This window comes from Centruroides sculpturatus, unplaced genomic scaffold (assembly GCF_000671375.1).
Source record: "Centruroides sculpturatus isolate CEXI.00-Female unplaced genomic scaffold, Cexi_2.0 scaffold400, whole genome shotgun sequence".
NCBI classification, from domain to species: Eukaryota; Metazoa; Arthropoda; class Arachnida; order Scorpiones; family Buthidae; genus Centruroides; species Centruroides sculpturatus.
This window is the reverse complement of record NW_019384654.1, coordinates 461,046-484,220: the sequence shown is the minus strand read 5'-3', so window position 1 is coordinate 484,220 and position 23,175 is coordinate 461,046. Positions and strand designations below refer to the sequence as shown.

At 31.7% G+C, this 23,175-nt stretch overlaps 1 protein-coding gene and 1 pseudogene across 1 annotated transcript in view; one reads left to right on the top strand and one right to left on the bottom strand.

Annotated features, from left to right (window-relative positions):
• Nucleotides 1-23,175, top strand: part of LOC111626378 (WD repeat-containing protein 7-like) — a 101,901-nt gene that overhangs the window by 15,953 nt on the left and 62,773 nt on the right. The gene's annotated exons all lie outside the window — the stretch shown is intronic.
• On the bottom strand, nucleotides 5,243-6,698 carry LOC111626381 (annotated as a pseudogene).

Sequence of the window (23,175 nt, the reverse complement as noted above, 5' to 3'; positions counted from 1 at the left end):
GTTTTTCAGCGCTATTTTCACTTATTTTTGTTATTTGACGCTATTTAGACGAATAGGCAAGTTTTCCGAAGCATAAAATTGAAGATTTTCCGCCAAAATAGAAACTTCCCGATAACATCGGAAATGACGTTCTAACATCATTTTAAAATATTCGATATCTAAAGCAGAAAGTGTTAGCTAAAAATAGACTTATTTATAGAACAATCCCCCATTTCTCACCTCAGGGAAAGTCATAAAACAGTTGGGTGCTAATGACTTTGTGAAAGGGAAAAAGTTCTAAACTTAGAAACTTCGAAAGAAGGGATTTGGCCTGTACTGTCCGCGGGCCGCGTAAACATTGATAGGGGGCCGTATGTGGCCCGCGGGCCGCAGGTTGTGCACCCCTGATTAAAATTTAATTTTATAGATGAATGAATAAAGCCATTTGCATACCAGAAGTTCACTCTCAGGTTCACGGGAAGAGTTTTTACATAAATATCACTGAAATGTATTTCAACTTAAAATTGAATTATTAGAAAATATGTTTGGTCCAAAAATACTGTTTTGTAATTATGAAAATTATTTGCATGTTTTTAAATCAAGTGTAGGAAAAGTATTGATTTGCCGTTCAGTTGTTAGTTTAAAATTATGCAAATAATTTTAATAATTTCAAAATTAATGGTTAAAGATACAAGTTCATCAAAGATTGTATGTGAGAATAGTTTTCACCACATTTAATTAAAAAAAAAATCACCAAATCTCTTTGCACCTCATAAGTCAGTGACATCATCAAGGCAGTAGATAATTAAATGCTATGTGCACTGCATGTCCTGTTTCACAGTAGCAATGGCTGCAAAGATGTGTTTTTGAAGACAGTGAAGGTCTCTGACTAAAGTTGCATAAATTATATCTTTCACATAACACCACAGAAAAAAAAATCTAAGTGGGTCAGATCAGGATATCTTGATAGATGCACTAAAGGGCATACTAGACCACAACCTGCACTTTCTGTTGTCATGTAGCAATGACTAGACAATAATGCTCACTATTTGACTTCTGTGCCATCTTGCAGTTTGAAAAGACTCTATAAAACTTGATGAGTTTTTCCACCAGATACTATTTGTTGTTTTTATATAACTTAAATCATTCGTTTTTTATGGCAAATTAAAATAGGTACTTTCGAGTGGAACACCCTGTGGCATTTCTGGATCAATTATGTCTTATACTAATTCACTGGATTGCACACTTCAAAAAAAATTGTGAAAGAAAGTTGGAAAAAGCAGGATGAATCACAACATCGAGCTTTTCAACACACTTATTCATTACAATTTGTTTATAGAACTCAATATAAAACACACATGGTAAAGTTTAAACAGAGATTTTTTGTAAACTATTACTAATTGGCATAAGTTAAGTTACCATGCATTAGTGGAAGGAGTGTATAGAAGAACATCGAAATTTCAGCAAAATGAAAGGTGGTATTGCTTAAATATGCCAAACATTTGAGCTTTATTCATAGTGTCCAGAGTCAAACAAATGCTGTAAAGGCGTTTGAAAATAAAACTAAAATTGCTTTATAGCAGGAATGGCCAACACGTAGACCCCGGTTGACCACAAAGGTTTTGAAAGTAGCCCGCGAAGCTAAAGTTGAACAATTTACTTTCACTTAAATTGATGTTTAAAAATCTTAATTTGATAATTTATTCTTACAATAATAGACTGTCTGTGCAACATACCTATACTGTTTGTATTTATCCCGATGAACAATGCAAATGAATGTTAATGCATGCGCGTATAAAAATCCTAAAATTGTTTGCCCATATTTATAGTTGCCCGCAGACTATATTTTACCCAAAAAGTAGCCCCTAAGGGATAAAAGTTTGGCCACAGCTGCTTTATAGCTTCTGGTTTATATAGTTTTAGTTTGGCAGAAATTCTACTAAAAACATAGATTTAGAAATAACTTAACAAAAACAGAAAAGTTTTCCAGCTATGATTCAAACAAACACAAAGTATTTTGTAAGTGGCATCAGTAATTAAGTTACTTTTTTGACATTGTTTTCCTGTGTTTTGATAATGGCTACTAAAGAAAAGGTTACTTGTAACTGACAGGACATCTAAGTGACCAAAACTTTTCCTAATGTAAAATAATTAATTTCAGCAATTGTCACAGATTAATTAGTATTGTTTTCAGGTAAAGCCTAGTTGAAACAGAATTACTTAATTTTTCAGTTTCCATTATTACTATTTTCAGCTAGTGTGTACCAAAGCCTTACTGATGATATAAATTTTACTGAACCTCAAGTAGTTAGTGGTTAATTAATGTGTCATTTTTATTCTAGTTTTGAAACTCTTCACAAGAATAATAGAATAGTGTATTGAGATAAAATGGCTGCCATGTTAGCTAAAACTTGGAAAAGTAATTGAAATAATTGTAAAAATGCATAAAAATCAATTTCAGTAGACATATTTTGCAACTCAGTTTTGATTTGCAATGTTAAATAGCAATAGTAAGTCAAGTTTGATGAAGTCATTATTTAATGTCAAATGCTAGCAAGTGAAAACTGTGATCATCATTTAGCATTACAATAAATACAGTCATACCCCGACTTACGCTACCCCGACTTATGCGAACCCGGAGTTACACGATTTTCAAATCTCGTCGATTCATCTTTTGTTTGAGCACCATGCAACTCTTGATTATTCACTCCCCCTCACACTATTGTCCAGCTTACATGTTTGGACGTGTCGCGCGGAATCAACGCATAGCCACAATTTATTTTGTGAAATTTATTTCTGTTTGTTATATCTATGGAGACTTGAAAGACTTTATGTGGTGATTTCTTGTAACCGTGAATGAACCAAATGGCGAGATAAGATTAACGAGAACATTTATTAGCTTACATACATCCTACTTGGATTTTACACAAAGGCATCTGCAATCGTGAACAATTGANTAAATTAATTATATTTGAAATAAAAAACTTGTTAGAAATTCATTTTTATATGTAAAATTTATTTTATAGTTACAATATATGAAGAATAACTGAGTTGTTATAGCTTTTTTCTGAAGAGGTGATTTTTAACTAATACATGATATATAATATCTCAATGATAATACTATATAATTTTCTATGAAAAAGTTAGAAATAAAGTGTGATTTTTCAGTCAATTCTTTTGAATTGTATAGGTTAAAGATTGCAAGAATCAATCTCTGGATAAATTCTCTTTTCTTTATATCTAAACTTATTAAATGTCAGATTTAATCACTATATTTAGATCTCTGAAAATAGAGGCAAATAAATTTTAATAAATTCTTAGATTGTTCAAATAGCAAAAGAGTATTTTTAATTTAATAAGTTTCCTGATGATTCTGTTTGTGAAAGAAAATTGTAATATCATTCATCAGTCTGTGGAATATAGAGAAAAAATGGCCTTATGCAATAACTAATCATATTTTGACAATTGTAGCATCTGTCATTATATTTTGTTGTGCTTTATCATTAAATTTTGACTTTTAAATTATTATTGATGATATGAAATACAAATATATTTAAAGCATTGTTTCAAACAAGGATTGGTGGTGCCAATGTGAGCAAGGAAAATTACTTGCATAACATTCAAAAATATGCATCTTTTCTTTCAAATCATTTATGAATTTCCTACAGAATTTGTATTTTTTCTGTTCCTTAAATTATTTGACTTTCCATTATGGTTTCTCAATCTTCCAGTTTCAACTGTGCTATTTTATGCCTTTCATTTATCAATGAAATGCATGATTTATTGTGTTTGATAAGTTTAATAAAGGCACCAAATTAAAAATTACTTTTTTATGGATTATAAAGGTGAATACATGTGAATTCCTAAAGAATAATTTTTTAATTAGGTGCATGTTGGATGCTTATTTTAGTCTTTATAATGGCAATATTGAAAATACACACACTTACTAAATGAACCTGTTATTACACCAAAGCTTGTTGAGAGTGCAAGAAATGGATTTTACTTCAGTACAATGCTGAGGTATGATATATTAAAATTTCATGTTATAATTTCTGAAATTACTCACCAAATAACCCATTACGGTTGAAAATACCCATAAATCATGTAATTATCTGCACAAAATTGTACAAGATCGTCATATTGTCATTTGAAATTCACATTAGGTGAATATTACTTTGGCTTAAAGCTACTCCAGCCGAATGATTGCCAGATTAGATCAGGCAGTAATATAGCCCAATCTAATCTGGCAATTGTTTGACTTTAATATAACTACTGGGCTTACAGATTTTTATATTTATTTAAAGCTATCCTATAATATATATATGTGTGTGTGTTACTTTAAAAGCCTGTATATTGGTAAATCCTAGGTTTTACTTGTAAATCTTCAGATTTACCAACATGAGTTGATAAATGTACGGATTTTTATAAAGTGAGATGATTTACTGGGCATTTACCATTAGAATTTGGTACATGTTAGGTTTTACTAAAGACTGTTAGTAAATATTGGTTTTGGAAATAAAACTATAAGTATTTTAATAATCATTTATTGCAACTATTATAAACAGTCAATTTACTAAGTCTTATTTATTAATAACTAGTGAAGCAGTTCAAAAATACTTTTTTTAACATAACAAAAATTAAATTATCTTGTCAAAAATAATATAATAGCCTACGTTGGCTAAGCTAATCAGTAATCACAGTATTTTTTTAATCATTTGGTATTCATTGTCATTTAATAAAAGTAAAAAAAAGAATTTTACTTGTTACAACATGGAAGAGCTATCATGGCATTTAGAATTACAAAGTAATCCTGATGACTTGCAAGTGCACTTCTTTGTTACGCATTTTTTTAGGCAGTTGCATTTCTTGAAACCTTGTTCTCCGGTCAAAGACAATTTTGCGACAATTTCTTGAAGACTCACTTCTTTATCTTTAACAACTTCTTCTATCTTGATAAAGTCTTCAGGGCATGAGGTAAATTGATTTTGTGTATAAAGCTGCTTTAGTACTCCAATTTTGGTACCTAGTTGGTAAAACGCGTTGTCCTTTACATCTACTACAACTGCAATAACGCTTTTCAGGTTGGTTTTAGCTTTTGTCAATTTCAGGCACTTTCAGTCTTACATTTTGGCCAATTTTCACATTTGGATATTTATGAACAGACGTGGCTTTCATTTTTTCAGCTTGTTTCTCTAAACTCAATTTCACATTGTTTCTTATAGTCACTACAGATTCTATCTTTTTTGGTATTGGCTCTGTAGTTACAAGAACTTCCTGAGACTCAATCGTGTTTTCTCTCTCTGAATCGTTATATTGAAATCATCAGTTATTTGCTTTGCCTTCATCTTCTCAGTAATAATCATTTCATCATCTTGTGTTTTATTGTTGACAGTGCTACAAAGCCACAAAACATGAATATGATTTTTAAATGAAACAATTTTTCCATATTGCACATCGTTTGTACTTCAGGCTAACTTTTAACATTGAATATATTACCACCACCATATATATTATTTTATATATTAACACCATTTATTTTTATTATATTTATTTATAACTTTATTTATAAATATTTTATTTATACATTGTAATATGGAACGATCTTGGTATTCAAAAATCGTTTAAATGTTAAAAAATTGGAACACAGCTATGTTCGAAAACTGTTAGGTTAAGCTGTTTTTTCTGTTCTATGAAATTTTTTCCTACGAGGGTCTCTGAAAGACGGCCGAAAACGTTTGAACATTAAAATTTTTATTGTTCATTTGCTGGAATTATCGCTTAGGTGTGAAGTGGTTGTTTTAGTTGACAGTGCTATTGTCTATATCACCTTCTGACTCATTTTTAACAATGCTTTCTTCCTTGTCCTGTTCGATTGCATTTTCAACATCATTCTTTTGTTTTGTATTGTCATGCGAATGCAACAGCTTCTCTAAATCTTCTTCAGATCTTATAACTCTAATCATATCACTAGGGATTGCTGAAGTTGCAAGGCCCATTTTCATTGGACAACCAAACATTGCTTCGTAGGGGAAACATTTGATTCCCTCATGATATGCTCTGTTTTTCGTCACCTGGATGAATTTTAAACCCTCTGACCACTTCGATAACTGATTGATTTCCATCCACGTGCTCAAAATATTTTCTATGTCTTGATTAGCACGCTCCACTGATCCTTGACTTTGGTTATGTCTTGCCTTTCCATGTACAATTTTTACATTTGGCCACATGGAGCATAAACTCTCAATAACTTGGTTACAGAATTCTTGACCATTATCAGAATGAAGGATGCTCGGCACTCCAAAAGTGGTGAAAATATCCAAAAGATGTTATGCAACTTCTACGGCGCATTTAGTTTGAAGTGCACGAAGGATCACAAATTTGGTAAGATGGTCTTGGTAAACTAAAATGAATTTATAATTTCCATCTGGAATAGTTTGTAGATCTATTAGATCAACCTGACAGTGTGAGTTCATTTCACTGTGAAGTATAGGTCTGATGACAATGCTCTTTTTCAAAGTCTTCTATTTCTTTTGGCAAGGTTGACATAGCTTCAAATATGTCATAATAGCCTCAACTGTTACATTTTTATACTTGCAGCTACATTCCTTAAGCATCTGTGTCCTTCCACCGTGGCCAACAGCAACATGCGTTTCTTCAAGAATGTTGAATAAGTCCTCATAACAAATGTATTACCTTATTTCTCCATTCTCCTCCTTCATAGGTGCAATTAGTTTTTTTTCGCTGCCTACAGTCAAAATGTCGTAATGCTTTATACGCCTGTAATGAACAGCTAGTTTTTTTCATGTTCTTTGCAGCTTTTACTTCCTCCAAACACTTTGCATATTTGTCCCTATTGAGATAAAAGTTATTATCTTTCTTGCTTGCCACAAGCTTGTCCATTATTTCATAAAAACTCTGTTTCACACTCATCTTGATTCATAAATAATTTTTAGACAGTGAAATCTCAAACAGGATTAGAATTAACCTGTGCGTTCTAACATGTCAAACAATGTAATGTGGCCGTGCAGTGTTAGTAGCAGGGACTATTTTTTCAACATTTACCATGTCTCTGAGGTAAAACCTAAGATATAACGAGTAAATGCTGGTAAAAGTTCAAAATTAATGATGATCGNGATTAAGATAATTACATTATAGCCAATCTTACCCGTTTTCACAGAATGCAAGAATTAGGTCCCCCGTTTCCAGACTAATTAGAGAATTTTTACGTTCAGTCAAACGAACTATTTTCAATTTGATCAATTTTCTGGAATGTTTACAATCGTTCTATAATCGAACCAATTCAAATTCGAATACAAATTCAAATTTAAAACGGTTCGAACATTTTTAAAATCGAAAATCTTCGAAGTCAACCACTTTAAGCCTCCATATCTCCCGCACCCTTATAGCTATCGAGATGCAACCATCATAGTATAGTGCACGAATGGAGACTTGGGTCTACTACCACATACAAACATCATTCATGTGTGATGTGTAGTTTTGGCTGAAAAGTGAAATATAGGGGGACACACGTCCATTTTTATATATATATATCATTAGCAATGATAATTTTTTAGTTCTTTTCTCTTCTAGTGTAGTTCCATTACAATAGAAGAGAACAATGTAGTTATTATTATATGACTATTACATCGTTTCATGTTTTTTAAACAATTACATTTTTTATTTTAGTATTTTAACATCTAAAAAAATAAAGTTTTTCTTCTTTTTTTATTTTTAGTTTGAATTAACAGTGTATTCTTATTAATTTCATTTATAACAATATAAAATTATTCTTAAAGTTGGAACTACTGTATAAGTGACAACAAATTGACCTTTCATACATTTCCAGCAGTTGAGCATTGTAAATGAAAATCCAAACATTTTCAGCCAGCATCAGGCTTCTATAGAAGACTTTCTTTTTTTCTAGCCGAACATTTGAAATTTGGAGCATTTTTTAGCCTGAATTCTGGTCCCTAAACGTGGCCAAAAATGTTTGCATTTTCATTTACAATGCTCTTGCTGCCTGAAATGTAGAAAAGGTAAGTTTGTTATCACTTAGGCTAGGCTTCCACTAGGCTTTCTAGTCATGGCGACCAATAAATCACTACTGCAGAAAATCTATAAGGCGCGCACACCACAATAGATAAATTGTTGAATTAGAACAGTTTTTTAATGGATGTGTGATTACTTCTCGCCCAAAGCTAAAGAGCAAACAGTGGAAGCATCATTATTGGGTACATCCAATAACAAGTCAAATAACTTATAAAACTGCCCTTTCTTTAAAAGCAGGGTGCTCACATAAATCTTTGAAGATTTATGTGAGCACCCTGCAAAGTTTTTCCAGTATTACCAAATGACAAAAAGTAGTTTTGAGGAATTGTTGGGAATAATTGGTCCATCAATAACATATAATGACCCAATATGGAGAAAGTCCACTTACTGCTTCAAAACTGTGACTAGACTATCGCAAGTGGGTGCCTGTCTGTATTATTCCTTGGGTAGAGTGACAGTCATGTTGCAGCAAAAATAGAACCGGTTGCAAATTTTTAATCGCTGCGATTGTTTAGTCGCAAGTATATGCACTTATATTGGAAACAATGAGTTTTATTTTTGTTAATGAAAAAGTGCACGACTAGAAATCACAAGTGGAGGACTAGCCTTAATTTCATTTAATTCATTCAATAAATTTTACTTTTATCATTGACAGAATCCATAAAAGATTACTTGAATATTCAGAATGTAAATAAAATGTCTCTAAAACAGTTAACTAAATAAAATTTATTTCTAAAAAACAAATATGCAAGTGTGAGAGGCTGGAATAGTAGGAGGTTTAGTACATTGTCACACTGGTGTCAGAAGTCAGATTTTTAAGGCCCCCAGACCCCTCAAAAGTATGAAAAAAAAGGCTGACGCAAAAACAAAACCTTGGGGACAATTAGGCTCCGAGAAAAAAGCGAACTCTAATCACAAGTTACGTTGGTGGCAGAGCGATAGTAAAGGCAAGTCAGAGAGCAAATTAGAAAAAAAACAAAGGGAGCAAGGATGGAGACAAGAAGAGAACCAAATCCACCAGGGCGCTCGCAAGGAGAGACAATGGAAAATGCACTTGCAGCAAGCAGTATAGTCGGTATAATCCCTTTAATTCCAACCTTTTCGGGAGACCAAACAGGATTAAAAGTAGGCGAATTTCTTAAATCAATAGACAAAATTGTGAAATTGACAGGTTGGATGAAACACCAATGTTTAGGGATCACAAAACTAAGGCTAACAGGCATTGTGAGAGAATTTGCATGGAAAGATGCTCGCATGAGCGAAACTGAGAAATACGATGACTTCAAAAGGGAAATGGTCAAAAGATTTGAGAAAAAGCCATTTTCTCTTCAAAAATTTTACGCATGAATGCAGGAGCATGATGATGTGCGGACATATGCAGTTAGGCTTCAGACACTAGCATCAGAAACTATCACAGAGCAGATTAGTGATGACCCTCAAGAAGCACAAATTATAAAAAGATGTCAACTCAAAGAAAAGGATGAACAATTAAGAATGCAATTTTTGAGTGGCCTTAACCCTAGAATTAAAAGACAAGTGATGTCTCAAGAGCCAGAAACTTTAGATAGAGTGGTACAGGTGACCATCAGTGAAGAAACGATATATCAATTGAACAGCAAACCTGTCATCAGAGCAATAGACAAAGACAAACGTGCAGACCATACTGATAGAAAAATAGATCAGATGATAAGGCAAATACAGAAACAATTAGATGAATTAAGGCATCACAAAAGTCAGAGAAACAAATCTAGATATAGAAATCCTCCATTTACAAAGAAAATTTGCCATCAAAATGCCAGAAACAGATTTAGTGAACAACAAAGTGACTCAAGAAACATATTAGGTGATGTGTGAACTCAAAGAAACAAGTTTCAATATGAAACACAAATTAAACAAGTGGCTCATGAATAAATCGGCAAACTCGATCAGCTTAATTTCCACCCCAGATACAGCGATGAGGAACCGGCATTGTACTGTCAAATTAACAATGCAAAGACATAATTAGACACAGGCTCGAAAATGACGCTTTTGTCAAGGTCACTAGCGCAGAAAATAAGCAAACTTCACAGGGCATATGATAGAAAAGAGATACCATTCTGGAGCGTTATCAGACACAAAATCTATCCACACGGAAAAGGTGAATTCCGATTCAAAATGGGCTCTCTACAATTTGTTTACACATGCTACATCATCAATGATTGAATCACGTATCCATTCGATGGCTTAATAGGAAGAGATATAATTACAGATCTAAGGTTAGGGATAAATATGGTGGACAAAACAATAACACTTCCCGACGAAAGAGGAATAAACTTCCAACAGCCTTCTGAGTCAAGGGAGAAAACCAAATGAGTACGAGCAAAGAGGACCCCAACTGACAGAGAAACTGTTGTCAGAGTTGTCCGACCATGGGAAGGAACCCAAGAGGCAGTAGAAGGAGAGAAAATTAAAGATAAACCTCAAGAAAGGAAGAAGACTGGTGCAATCAAAGAAACCACCAGATCCTAATAAAACTTACACTCCTAGAAAGAGGGAGAAAAGGATCAAGCAAACAATCTGATCCTCAGAGGAAAAAGGTAATGAATCAATCTCAATTTCCCCGATGGGAAGGGGTCAAAAAACAGAAACAAGGAGAAACTCAGAACTGAAAATAAATTCTATATCAACCCAAATGGAAGTAATGAATAAGGAAAAACAAGATCAACCAGACACAACTTGAAGACAAGAAACACAACTGGAGTGTGATCAAACATTAAGCTTTAAAATATTGTTCAAAGCCATCATAATCCTTCTCACTATGATACTCACAATTTTAGGCATCTCATTTTAGCCCATAGTCATTTTCCTGAAACAGTCAACCTTGCCACAAAGTCAAAGAATGCTAGACACAACACTGTCTACAATGCTACATATGCCGCAAAGCTGCATACCCATCAGAAACTCATCTCCTACATACACAAATAAAGTCTGACTGAAAACAAATCAGACAAAAATTGATTGTGACAATTAGCAGAATTAGAGAGCACAACAGCCCACTAGCAAGTGAAAAAACAAGGAACCGATCGAAAAGGGGAGAATTGAAATTTAGATAGAAAATATGACGTGTGCTATATAACTTCTGCATGAGAAAAAACAAAAGATGAGAGAGAGTAAATTGTAAAATTTAATTTGTTGTAGGAAAGTATCGAGGGAAAAAAAAACATTTATAGTCGGGAAAAATATGAATGAAAAATAATTTAATAAAAAGTAAAATACATCTGGATACGAGTCCAATTTTGCTTGCCATGTCTAATCACCAGGAACAACTATTTCCATTGCAGAGACAACCTTTCTTTAGAGGCTATTTAAAACTGTTTTTCATATTTGTGCAGAGGCATAGCCTCTAAAGAAAGGTTGTTTCTGCAATGGAAATAGTTGTTCCTGGTGATTGGACATGGCAAGTAAAATTGGACTCGTATCCAGATGTATTTTACTTTTTATTAAATTATAATTCTGCCAGCTAATTATTTTTCATTTTTCTACAAAAAAATGAAAAATAATTGTCAAAATAATAGATGAATGAGAAGCAATTGTATTGCGTTACAATATAAAATTGTTGGAAGTTGTTGATTACATTGATAATGTTAATGTCAGAAGTAGAACGACTTTTGTAAATATTAATGACGACATTTTGTTAATGTTACTATAACTTGTCAAGAGAGAAATTTTTCTATTGTAATTGAAGACCTACAGCAAAGTGAAAATCAAACTTGCTCTATTGGGAACAAGCATGATTTTGGAAAGCTGGGGGGTGATGTAAGAGGCCAGACTTAACAGAAAAATTTTATTCAAAGATTTTTTGGAAAAAAAAGATTGCTATGGATATGATTATATCCTTTTCCACGGATTTGCTTCCTTGTTTGGGGGTCACATTTTGAATGTGTCACTAGGAATCAAATGCAAAAATCGCCATTGGATGTGGAGGACGATTTTACCAAAAAAAAAAAAGGCAAGAGTTGCAAGGGGGACCTCCAAAAAAGGAGTGTGTATGATGCACGACAGAAGAGGTTGGTTGTGTGTGTACACTCGGATGCACTTCCCCACTGATGCTCCACCAATAACCAGCAATCAGAAGCTTAACTGCCAATAGCTGATGACCCCAAGTACACACCAAGGACGTGTCTCCACTGAAAAAGGACCCAAATCAAGAGAGTGATCTTCAGGTAAATACCACATGCGAACGTTTGTAAACTCTCTCTCTCACTTAAAGAATATGTGTAACTAGTTTATATAATCAATAAATGGGTATTATTTTCTATAATTGAATTGTAAAGTGCACTTCTTTTGCCCAATTGGTCTCCATCTCAAGTTCAACTGCCCACAGAAATGACCGCTCGCAAAGGCAAATGTAACAGTCTGTTGTGTCTACCCAGAAGACAGTGGTGTCAGTCCTGACGAATTAGCCATTGCAGTCTTTGCCGACTTAATGTTGACCCTTTGGTCCTGTGGTGTCGAAGCATAGGGGTGCTTTGTGCATTGTCACACAAGTATGACAGAAAATGTCATGAGAGAATTTGGCTGTATCAAATATAATGTAATAATTTATATGATACTTTATAACTACAAACATCTAAAAAATTATTTTAATCTTTCTTGTGATGTTCGGACATTTCCAAGATGTAATAAATTATTTTTTTGCTGCTTTCATTGCGAAATTAACTGATAAAATAATTATGCGTCTTACGATTTAATAAACCTTACATAGGATTACAGTGCAGTATATAAGTTACATCTGTCATGCATGTATGAGGCTTCATATTTTTAGTATCTATATGCATGAATAGTGTAGATATTACTTTTGTACAGTTGAATATTATTAAAATAGTACATTTATAAATTTTCATAAATTTTTAGATTTAACTGTTTCCTCTTTCCATTGATATAATGCTAAAATCTACTATTACAGTAGAGCATTGATCATCCAACTCCCATCAACCGTCACATCGGTTAACCGACTGTTCTAGTTGGCAAATTTCAAATGTCCGCTAGTGATGTGGCGCTACAATATTTGGCTATGTCTTGGCTACTTTAATATTATTTTTGTTAAATTTTTGCGTGTTTTAGGCTGGCTTGATCATGAAAGGCAGGCCAGTATTTAAACGAGGCTTAATTTTCTAATTATGAGTGGTGGTTTGTTTTGTGAGCAATAAAATAATTTTTAACTATACAATAGCGACGATTATTATTTTTTAAAAAATTTGTTAGGCTTAACATCGATGAACGTTCAACGCGAAGTAGGTTAATAGCGATATACTAATTACATGGGATATACTAATATAATAATATACTATACTAATAATGTATTTTTTCATACTTTTCGGTTATCCGTTTTTTCAGTTATCCGACCAACCCCAGTCCCCAATTGAGTCAGATAATCGATGCTCTACTGTAAATTGGTCTGTCAACTGAATTCTTTAATATTAAACTAGTATGTTTTAAATTGTGACAAAAATAGCAGTTAACTGCAGAAACCTTTTTTGGTGTTTAACTAATTCTAATTGATAAGCAAATATTTTGTTTAATTTTCTCCTTAAGTAATTACAAAAGTTTTTATAAAAAAACACAAAACAAAATTACCTTGTTAAAGAATGAATGAACAAGCTGTGAAGTATAACAAAAAAATAAAAAATAAACAAGTATTACTTAATATCCTGAATGACTTACTACATTTAAATATCTTTACTTCTGTAATTGATTTCATAATATTTTTATATTAATTAATATAATAATAATATAATATTTTAAAATAATTTATAAGTTGTATAAGTTTACAAAACTAAATTATTTAAAATACTTACAATTAAATTCTTGTGATGTGAAGAGAAACATCACTTTTATGTTCAGATAAGGTTGCAACTATATTTACAGATTTTCACCATAAAAGCAACACAATATTCTTTGCATAACTTAACAGGATAAATATTTGTCAAATGAAAGGCTTAAAAATAACGAACTTAAGGCAATAAAGCACTTATAGTGATTCAGTTAAGTGTGACAAACTGATAGTTTATGGACAAAAAAACATTTAAATGCAAAAATAATTATCTTAATTGTAATATGTTGTTTTGATGACTAACATTAAGTCGACATAATCAAAAAAGAAGTTAAATACAAGTATTTCAAAACTGGATAATTCCTTTCAAGTTAATTAATATGGACTTTGTTAAAAAAAGGTAAATATTTATGATTTGTATCAGTTTTATTAAATTAAAGCATAAATTTTGACTTTTAGTGATGATAACTAATTATATATATATCTACACAGACATATGTAATTAAATCTTACTTATAAGATTTCTTGTACAAAAAACAGTAGTTTTATATGAATTTTCTGATAAATATTGGTGTGTAACAAACAGATGACATACAAGTGATGTTTATGGATAAAAATATATATTTTAAATGTTTAAAGATTTCAAAGATAAAAGTAGTAAGTAAAATATTAATTAATAAATTCAGAAAGCTTAACATATATAGACCTTAATTTAATCTATATTATTAAGATAATTAAAGAAATCTCTTCTTGATAGATTTTTTTTCAATATTAAATATTGAGTGGCTTAAACAATATACTTAAATATTTATTTAAATTTATACAGGAAAAGCTTTCTGTAATTAAGAAATGAATGAATAAGATCACGTAGCTATGGCAGCTAGAAAGTATTACTAATAGTTACTAAATGTTGTTTAAAAAGTTAGATAATTGGTTTTAAGTTTAAACAAATACATATTAACTATAAAATTACATATTACTTACTTTTCAAGAAATAAATTTCATGTTAAAACCATTTTGTATCAAATGAAATTATAAATTACATTCTGTACAACAGTACATTTTTACTTGATGTTGTTTATGATGAAGTTGACCTGTGTCTGATTTTTCTAGCTTAGAAATGAACTTTGGAAGTGCTGAAAGCTTTTTTTTTTATTGCAGAAATGAAATGTAATAAAAACATTGTGATTGGCTATTTGGATGCAGCTTGCTTACTGATACGGAACTTGTGTTTTTAATTTAGAAGATTAGAACATATTTTTGTTATACAGATTCTATACTATATTCATATTAATAAAATATTGTGCTGAAAAAAAATTAATTTTTTGCTTTTTGCCTCATCTTAAGATGCAATCAGGGTTTCATCTGAATAAGAAAAATGATGCTTTGAAAACATTTATTAAAATTATTGTTTCTGAACTCTGTTAACTTTTCATTTTGATTTGCTTTTTAAGTGCAGAATGTTTAATTTAGCAGCAATAATATATTTTCTGGTGATTTAAGATCAAAGTTTTGCATATGATTGCTAATTAGAAAGGAAAAACAAACCTCTTTTTAATCTATAAAATCATAATACAGAAATAAATACTGTAAATGAAAATTTATCATTCTCAGAAAAATTTTCAAATATTTTTTTTCTTGATTATACATTATTAAACATTTAAAATTTGGAAAAAAGTATTTATAATAAAACTAAATAAAAGCAAATACCTGGCAAATTACCAAGTTGTTTAAGTAAATGTTTATATAATTTGACTAATAAAATTAATGACAGTAAAGTTCAAAATTAGAGAGACAGGATGCCTTTTCCAGTTGTGTAACTACTATAAACATGTTTAAGTAATGCTTAAGAGCCTATGAATAAAAGCCCTGGACATTGTTTTATAGAAACAGTAAATATGAGAATATTTTTAATTATGAAAAAAATGATAATCTTTTTGTTTGTTCTGACTAGAAATGATTATAAATATTGAAACAACACTAAAGACTAATGTTGTTTGAATGTTTTTAATTGCCTCTAAAGTTGGAACAGGCTGAAAGGCATTTTTGGTGTTTGGTCACATATATAATCCCTACCTAATAACCATGGTNTTTTGTTTGTTCTGACTAGAAATGATTATAAAGTAAATATTATACATTTATTTAAAAAGTTATTACAGTTTATTTTTATCAATTACATTTATTATTTTAATGGTAAAGCTACATTCAAACAGGACTATGTGGCATTGGTGTATGCCAGGAAGCCATTTCAGGGGCAATGATGATACATAAGAATTGATCCCAAGTCAATTTTGACAGAAGAAATTTACATTTAACCAATCAAAATCATCCTTTTGGTTTTTCACGATCCAAAACATTTTTTTGGCATTTTTATTGCATAATGATTGTTGAACTTGTTCTTGCAAGCCTATAACTCGAGAGTTGACAAACGTCAGCAGGTCTGGATCCTTGTTAAATAGTGTGTTCTTGAGATTGATTAGTTATGCAGGCTAGCATACAGAAACTTCCTGGTGTTTCGAATTGCTTTTCTAAGGCAGACAAATTTGACTTTTGGGAGCAGTGAGGAGCAACCTGTCAGTAAACTGAGTCTGTGGATTGACATTGGAAATACCTTGTTCTGTTTACATACAAGGAATTTGCTTTTTCTCTGATTCTTGTTAAAGCTAAGACGTTCTTTCTGTACAACTTGGCTGGTGACCCCATGTTTACACTTGTATGCATTCAAAGCTAGAACTACTTAAAATAAGTAAGACAAAATCTTTCATACTTTGTTTCTAGCAGTTTAATCACTAAGTACAAACGTTTTCGATCGTTTTGAATGGCCTTCTTCAGGTATAATAAGGTCAGTTGTAATGTCGGTTAGCAGATATTCAAACAACAACACTGTTTACAAAGGTTTCTTCTTACTAGTGATGTCATTGCTGATAACAAAGTTTAGGCAATATCGACATCATTAATTTTCTTTTGATGATGATATCCAAGGTATGCGAACAACTATTGATGAGATAATTGCTAAAATTGGAAAATAACAAACAAGACAAATAAAGAAAATGCTCTAAAGATTGTGACAGGCTCGATGAGGGTGGATTGGCCTATTTAAGGGGTTATCGAAGACTGATTGCCATATGGAGGAGAGCGAGTCTGCATCTTTGCTGTTGATACAATTCCCCTTGAGGGATTTCGCAAAGATTTCAATTTTTTCAATTGTTCTAAGTTTGTTATTGTCAAGCATAGGTATAATAATCTGAGCCTCTTCCCATTTGGCCATTATATTTGGTTCACTTGCAAATTGGGCTAGGGTGGAATTAAACTTTTTGTTGTATGTGTCGTATTTGTGCTCAGCTATCCTTTTTGTAAGTGATCTGTTGGTTGAGCCAATGGATGTTAATTTTTTGTTCAGATTAAACATTGCCCTCTAGCGGGACCAAGTAAATTCCCGGTCTTCTTGCTTCGCTGTATTTGTCCTTGGTATTAGCCAGAAGTTTATATGTTGTAGGGCTGCGCCTGTATGCAAGAGCAGCCCGACATTCCTGGATATGATTTTAAATACTTGACTCATTCTAGGGTCAAAATTGACTACAATGTGCTTACCTTGCTGTTTTAGAGGTCTGGAATCAATTGCTTCGGTTTCTAAGCAACTATGTATTTTTTTTAGCAAGCCTATTTATTATATAGTATACAATTTATTAATTTACCATTGTAACCGTGGGCTAAGGTGATGTGTTTGATGTGTAGGATTTCTTGTAGCGCATCCTTAATGCTAGAGCAATGGGTAAAAGCTCTATGGATTAGAGTCCTGAAAGCAGATATTTTATAAGTAAATGGGTCATTCGATGTTGAGGGGATGAAGAAAGATTGAAGATTAGGCTTATGGAATATCTTTGCGGCTATACAACCATGATTCAGGAATATATTGAATTCAAGGAAATGGGCCATCTTATCATCCTGTTTGTTTAATTTTAACTTAAGCCCAAACAGGTTGTTATTCACAATATGCAGTACTCTGTTTATATCTGGCTTGGATCTCCAAATAATAAGTATATCATTGACATAACGTATGTAAAGAATTATTTCTGTGTTGAATGATTCTAGGACTTGGCTATCTAATTTTCTAACAACCAATTCACAGAGGTCTCTAGATAGGGGGCTACCCATTGGAACCCCTCTTTTTTGAAGATAGATTTGCTGGTTGAAGGTGAAAAAGGAGGTGTAGCACATTAGATGTGCTAGTTCTAAAACCTGCTTGTGGTATTTAGGCTTGGGTGGAAAGACTTGGAAGAGGAAATCTCTAAGGGCACAGAAGCATGGTTCCAATTTAATGGACGGATACATAGCTTCAAAATCTAGAACTGTAATAAATTCTTGATCTGTAAGAGCAATATTTTGTAATTTTGTGATGAGTTCATGAGTGTTCGAAACAGTGTAGCTATATTTTTTTTGTTTATAAATCTTTTTGTAGATTTCTTTTGGAATTCTTTCCTTTTTTTTATTTGACATTAAATTTGCTTACAATGAAAGTCATTTTTAATATGCTTGCTTACAATATTTTCTAACAATTTAAAATTTTAAAATTGGCAATTTAAAAATTTTGTTTAAATTCCTACACCATCATAAATGTAGACGGGCTAGGCCTTAAGCATTGGAAGGACCTTTACCATATTGCTTAACGCAGTTTTCCCAATCTTTTTCTACTTGCAGCACACCCATGACTCAATATAGCACACCAAAATGTTATTCCCCTCAAAAACATATGATATAATATACTATTAATAGGATTATGTAATGCTACTAACCTATTATTATTAAACAGACATCAACACCTGTGAACAAATTTATTTTACATTTAATTTCGTAGAATATATAAAAATGTATGGCTTGTAATAAAGAATAAACAAACATCATCTTATTTCATCAGTGCTGCAGCAGAGAATGAAATACAAGCATAAGAAACACAGCAACTGTGATAAAAATATATATAAATAAAACTTGAAATTAATAGAATACAGTAGATTCCCCCATAACACTGTTGGTAATTCCGTATTATATGAATTCCATGTTGTACAAGTCACTTAGATTTTACAAATACATGTGCCGGGCTGTGAACAGCTCACGTATTTGTAAAATCTAAGTGACTCGTACCACATGGAATTCATATAATATGGAATTATCAACAGTGTTATAGGGGGGTCTACTGTATGTAAAAGTTCATGTCATTCCTTTCACCTTGTGACGGCACACTGGTTGCGGAACACTGGCTTAAAGGGATTAAAATTTCTAGTTATGCCACTGGCCTTGGTATTTTTTATTGATATAGATGTATTAAATAAGAATTATTGATTTGAGTTCTATTCTTGATCATTTTTCCACACTTCTATGCTATTGAATTATCTAATTATTAGAAATTGAGTTAAGGCATTTTTTAATCACTAATAGAGAATTCTGTTAATGATTAATGAATTTACAAATTATGCCTAAATCTGTAAGAACTGAAGAATTCATAAAAGCTTTGTTTATATTTGTTATTTCAACTTTGAGTGCATATATTAATTTATATGTAATCTGAGTCAATTAAAAATTACTAAAAAATGTACTGTGTATGAAGTAAATTTGAGTGTTTGGTAGACAGTAGGATGTATGCAGGATGTTTTTGGTAGACAGGAAAAATACAATGCTTTATATTGAGCAGAAGGAAAGCAATTATTAATGTAGAAACATAAAGTAAATATAAAATTTTCATGAAGTACAACAGCATTGATAGAGATATCATTTAATACAGAAATTAAAAGAGTTCTCTCTTAATTTCTGTATTAAAAATGCTATTAAACTAAGATTTTGAAGGTGAATAAAAAATTTGTCAATAAACTCAGTTAAGATAACCTTATTTTTCAAAATATATAAGTTAGAAAACCTCATTAGAACTTTGATTACAATTAATGAAAAAAAAAAGAAAAAACAAAAATATTAAAATCTGAGAAAATTTGATTTTAAAATAATGAATGAACTGTTAATGGAATGCAGCCATTAATGAGAAAGATACAAAAGTGTACTTCACACTTTTTACAAAATATTGATTGTTTTTGGGTTATAAAGTGCCTTAAGCTAGATAGGTCTTGTACCAGTTGGATTACAGAGGCTTCATTCAGTTGAACTTCAATCTTTGAGTCCCCCATGGCATAATGCAGGGCAAACACTACATTATTTTACTGGCTGACTGTGGCTGGAGGATATATTTGTTTCCCAACAATTTTTGCAGAGTGATCTCTAGGTTACATTTTCCTTCAGAAACAGTTATGTGATAGAGAATTTTCAAACAAAAATGTCTATCTCCATGAAGAAATGTGCTACTGTTGCTTTTTTTTATTGACAATTGAAGATGAAAGAGGTGAAAGAAATAAGATGATGAATATCACTACTTGCTACTCGTAAATGGGTGCTAGTATCATGCAAAATGTTTGCTGATTGGTTGTCTGTGGTAACAAGTTTTCTTGTTTTCTATACTTTCAGAAAACTAATTGTTGGCCATGTCCCTTGCTGAATGTTGTATTTTCTGACATCGAAATTGGTCAATAGACCACATTGGGAAGCAAAATAATGTAGTGTTTGCTCCACTTAAGTGGCAAAGCTGTAGTATGAACTCCCCTCTTGATGTCACCTCTCACGTCCCAAATGCATGGTAAGAGGGAGCAAGAAGTTTGCTTCAATGTATTCCTGCATTGTGTTGTATTTCATGTCCTGTATTGGCACTTTATAAATTCAAGGTATTCTAAGCAAGTCTTGCCTGTGTCATTTCATAGGAGTTGGTACATTGTTGGGTTCTTTCTACTTATAAGATAATTGCATGTTTCTGCTTTAATTAGTGTTGTCACCTTTTCAGAATTGCTGATCCGGACAGGGTCAGCAATTTTGAAAAGGTGGCAACACAGTCTCAAACAGGTAACCATTTTTGAAATTCATTTTGTGTCAACCAATCTTTATTAAATTTACAAGTTTGCTTCCTTTTTTTTGAGTTGTCATATTAAATAATTAAAATAGAAATTATAAACTTGTAAACTGAAACTCTCACATTCACTTTACAATATGTTTGTTCCAACACAAGTCCCTAACTGGTTTAAATTTGAAACTGTATGAGGCATATGCAATATCATTTTACAGCCAAGAACTGAACAATGCGCATGCCAGTTTTAAACCAGTTAGGGACTTGTGTTGGAACAAACCTAATATTTGCAAGTTAGAATTTTAAAAGTACATTTTCTGTCACTCAGCCTAAGCATAAGATAGGGATAAGAAAGTTTGGGTTGGGGTGTGAAGTTAAAATCTTTAACCAGTAAAATAAAATACTCAATTATTTTTATAAATTTATTTTGTTTCATCATAATTTCACAATTTCTGTGAAAACCAGACAAATTAATAATTAATCTGGACCATGAATCTGAAAACATGCTTGTATGGATAAAAACCAGCCTGGTGCAACACTAGCTTTGACTAGTAGTGCCCTGTAGGTGATGATTGTTGTATGAAAACAGATAGTAGTTTTTCTGCCTTTTTTTTTAACATTGTGTTTGTTGTTCCTGTACTGTATTATGAGTTGGTTTATCATATTTCTTAGATATCTGTTGTTTCACTATTGTTTTAACATACAGTCGACCCCCCTATAAGATATAGATACGTTCCAATTTATTAGGAATCCAATTTCTTACAAGTCATTCCAATCACAGCACGACACGTGTCAAGTTTATGGACTACGGCTGATTGAAAGGTTTTCTTCCATAAAATTAATCGATTCTACACTAATCCGACTCAACATTTCCAAAATACGTATATTTTTTCGTAGTTTTATAGGAATCGTAATTATAGGGAGGTCGACTGTATGCAACTTACAGGTATTAATGATGGTTGAGCAGTGTGTAAATGTTCTCCTAACTAGTGTTAGTATTAATGTTTTTGATGGACACATCAATCTTTTAATTTGTAAAAGGTTGATTGTGTGTTTTGTAGTTTTCAGCTAATCTCCAGTTGAAAATTGAATATAAATTTAAATTAAATATACAAATACAAAACAAGCAACTATAAAAGGAAATATGGGAGATCCTATTCTGACACTTTGTTGTTAAACTGTTAGTAAAAAAATTTCCTTACATAATTCTATAAGTTTATAGAGATGTATTCCTATAAGAACCTATGAATTTGCCAAATATGCTTGTTCTTGATTGGAATTTACGAATCGACAACATATCTGAAATGTTAGTTCCTCTTACGTGGTATAAAGTTTCAATGTTTTCTAGGTTAGCTAGAGCTTCTGCAGACATTGGAACATTATTACCACCTTCATTTATTTCACCATCATTGTCATCATAATCTGCTTTTTGAAAGTCAAGAGTAGTATTAGAAATAGCTTCAATGAATTATTGAAGCTATTTCTAATACTACTCTTGACTTCAGCATTTAAGGAGTATATCAGTAAGTGTTAGTCACAGGAAACGTAGTCAAGTATGTCAATATTTATAGTGTCAACAATACCCAAGTCACTGAAACACTAATAGGTCTTGCAAGTCTTGTTCACTTTGTTGATATTTTAGCATTAATTTTAGGGGAGATAATAATAGGAAGGAATTGTAATTTTACTCAGCAGTGTTTAATCATATCTGGACTTTGTTCCAAACTTCATTCAATGCGTATGCTATATCTTTTAGGTCAATACTAGGAATTTGATCAGTTACATCAACTGACCAACATTTTATTTCCAACAAATCAGGATTTTATTATGCTAGTGATTTTGATCATGTTATGTATTAAGAGAGAGAACTGAGAAGGTGACATTTATGAAGGTGACAAAAATAAGGGTCAAGTATATTTAGTAAAATACACAAGTCATAACATTGAGGCTTAATTGGAAGAAATTGACTTATCTTGCATCTTCAATCAGACAAGGCCACATTAAAAGGGGTCTACTGTTTTGATTTACTTATAGTTAGTAGGGAGAGAGGTGTTATGAAAAGGATAAGGGGAGTTCTGGGATTGAAATTAGTGTCTCAAAAAAATGATGATAGGCTGTGACAAAAACTCAGTTATCAAGAAAGGATGGATTTATTTACTATCAAGAACAAAAAAATGGACAGATTTGTTTTGAGTTATCTATGACAGTTGTAACTCTCACCTTCTGTGATGTGGGAAATAGTAACCATAATCTGTATGACATTATGTAGCTATGGCAGCTAGAAAGTATTACTAATAGTTACTAAATGTTGTTTAAAAAGTTAGATAATTGGTTTTAAGTTTAAACAAATACATATTAACTATAAAATTACATATTACTTACTTTTCAAGAAATAAATTTC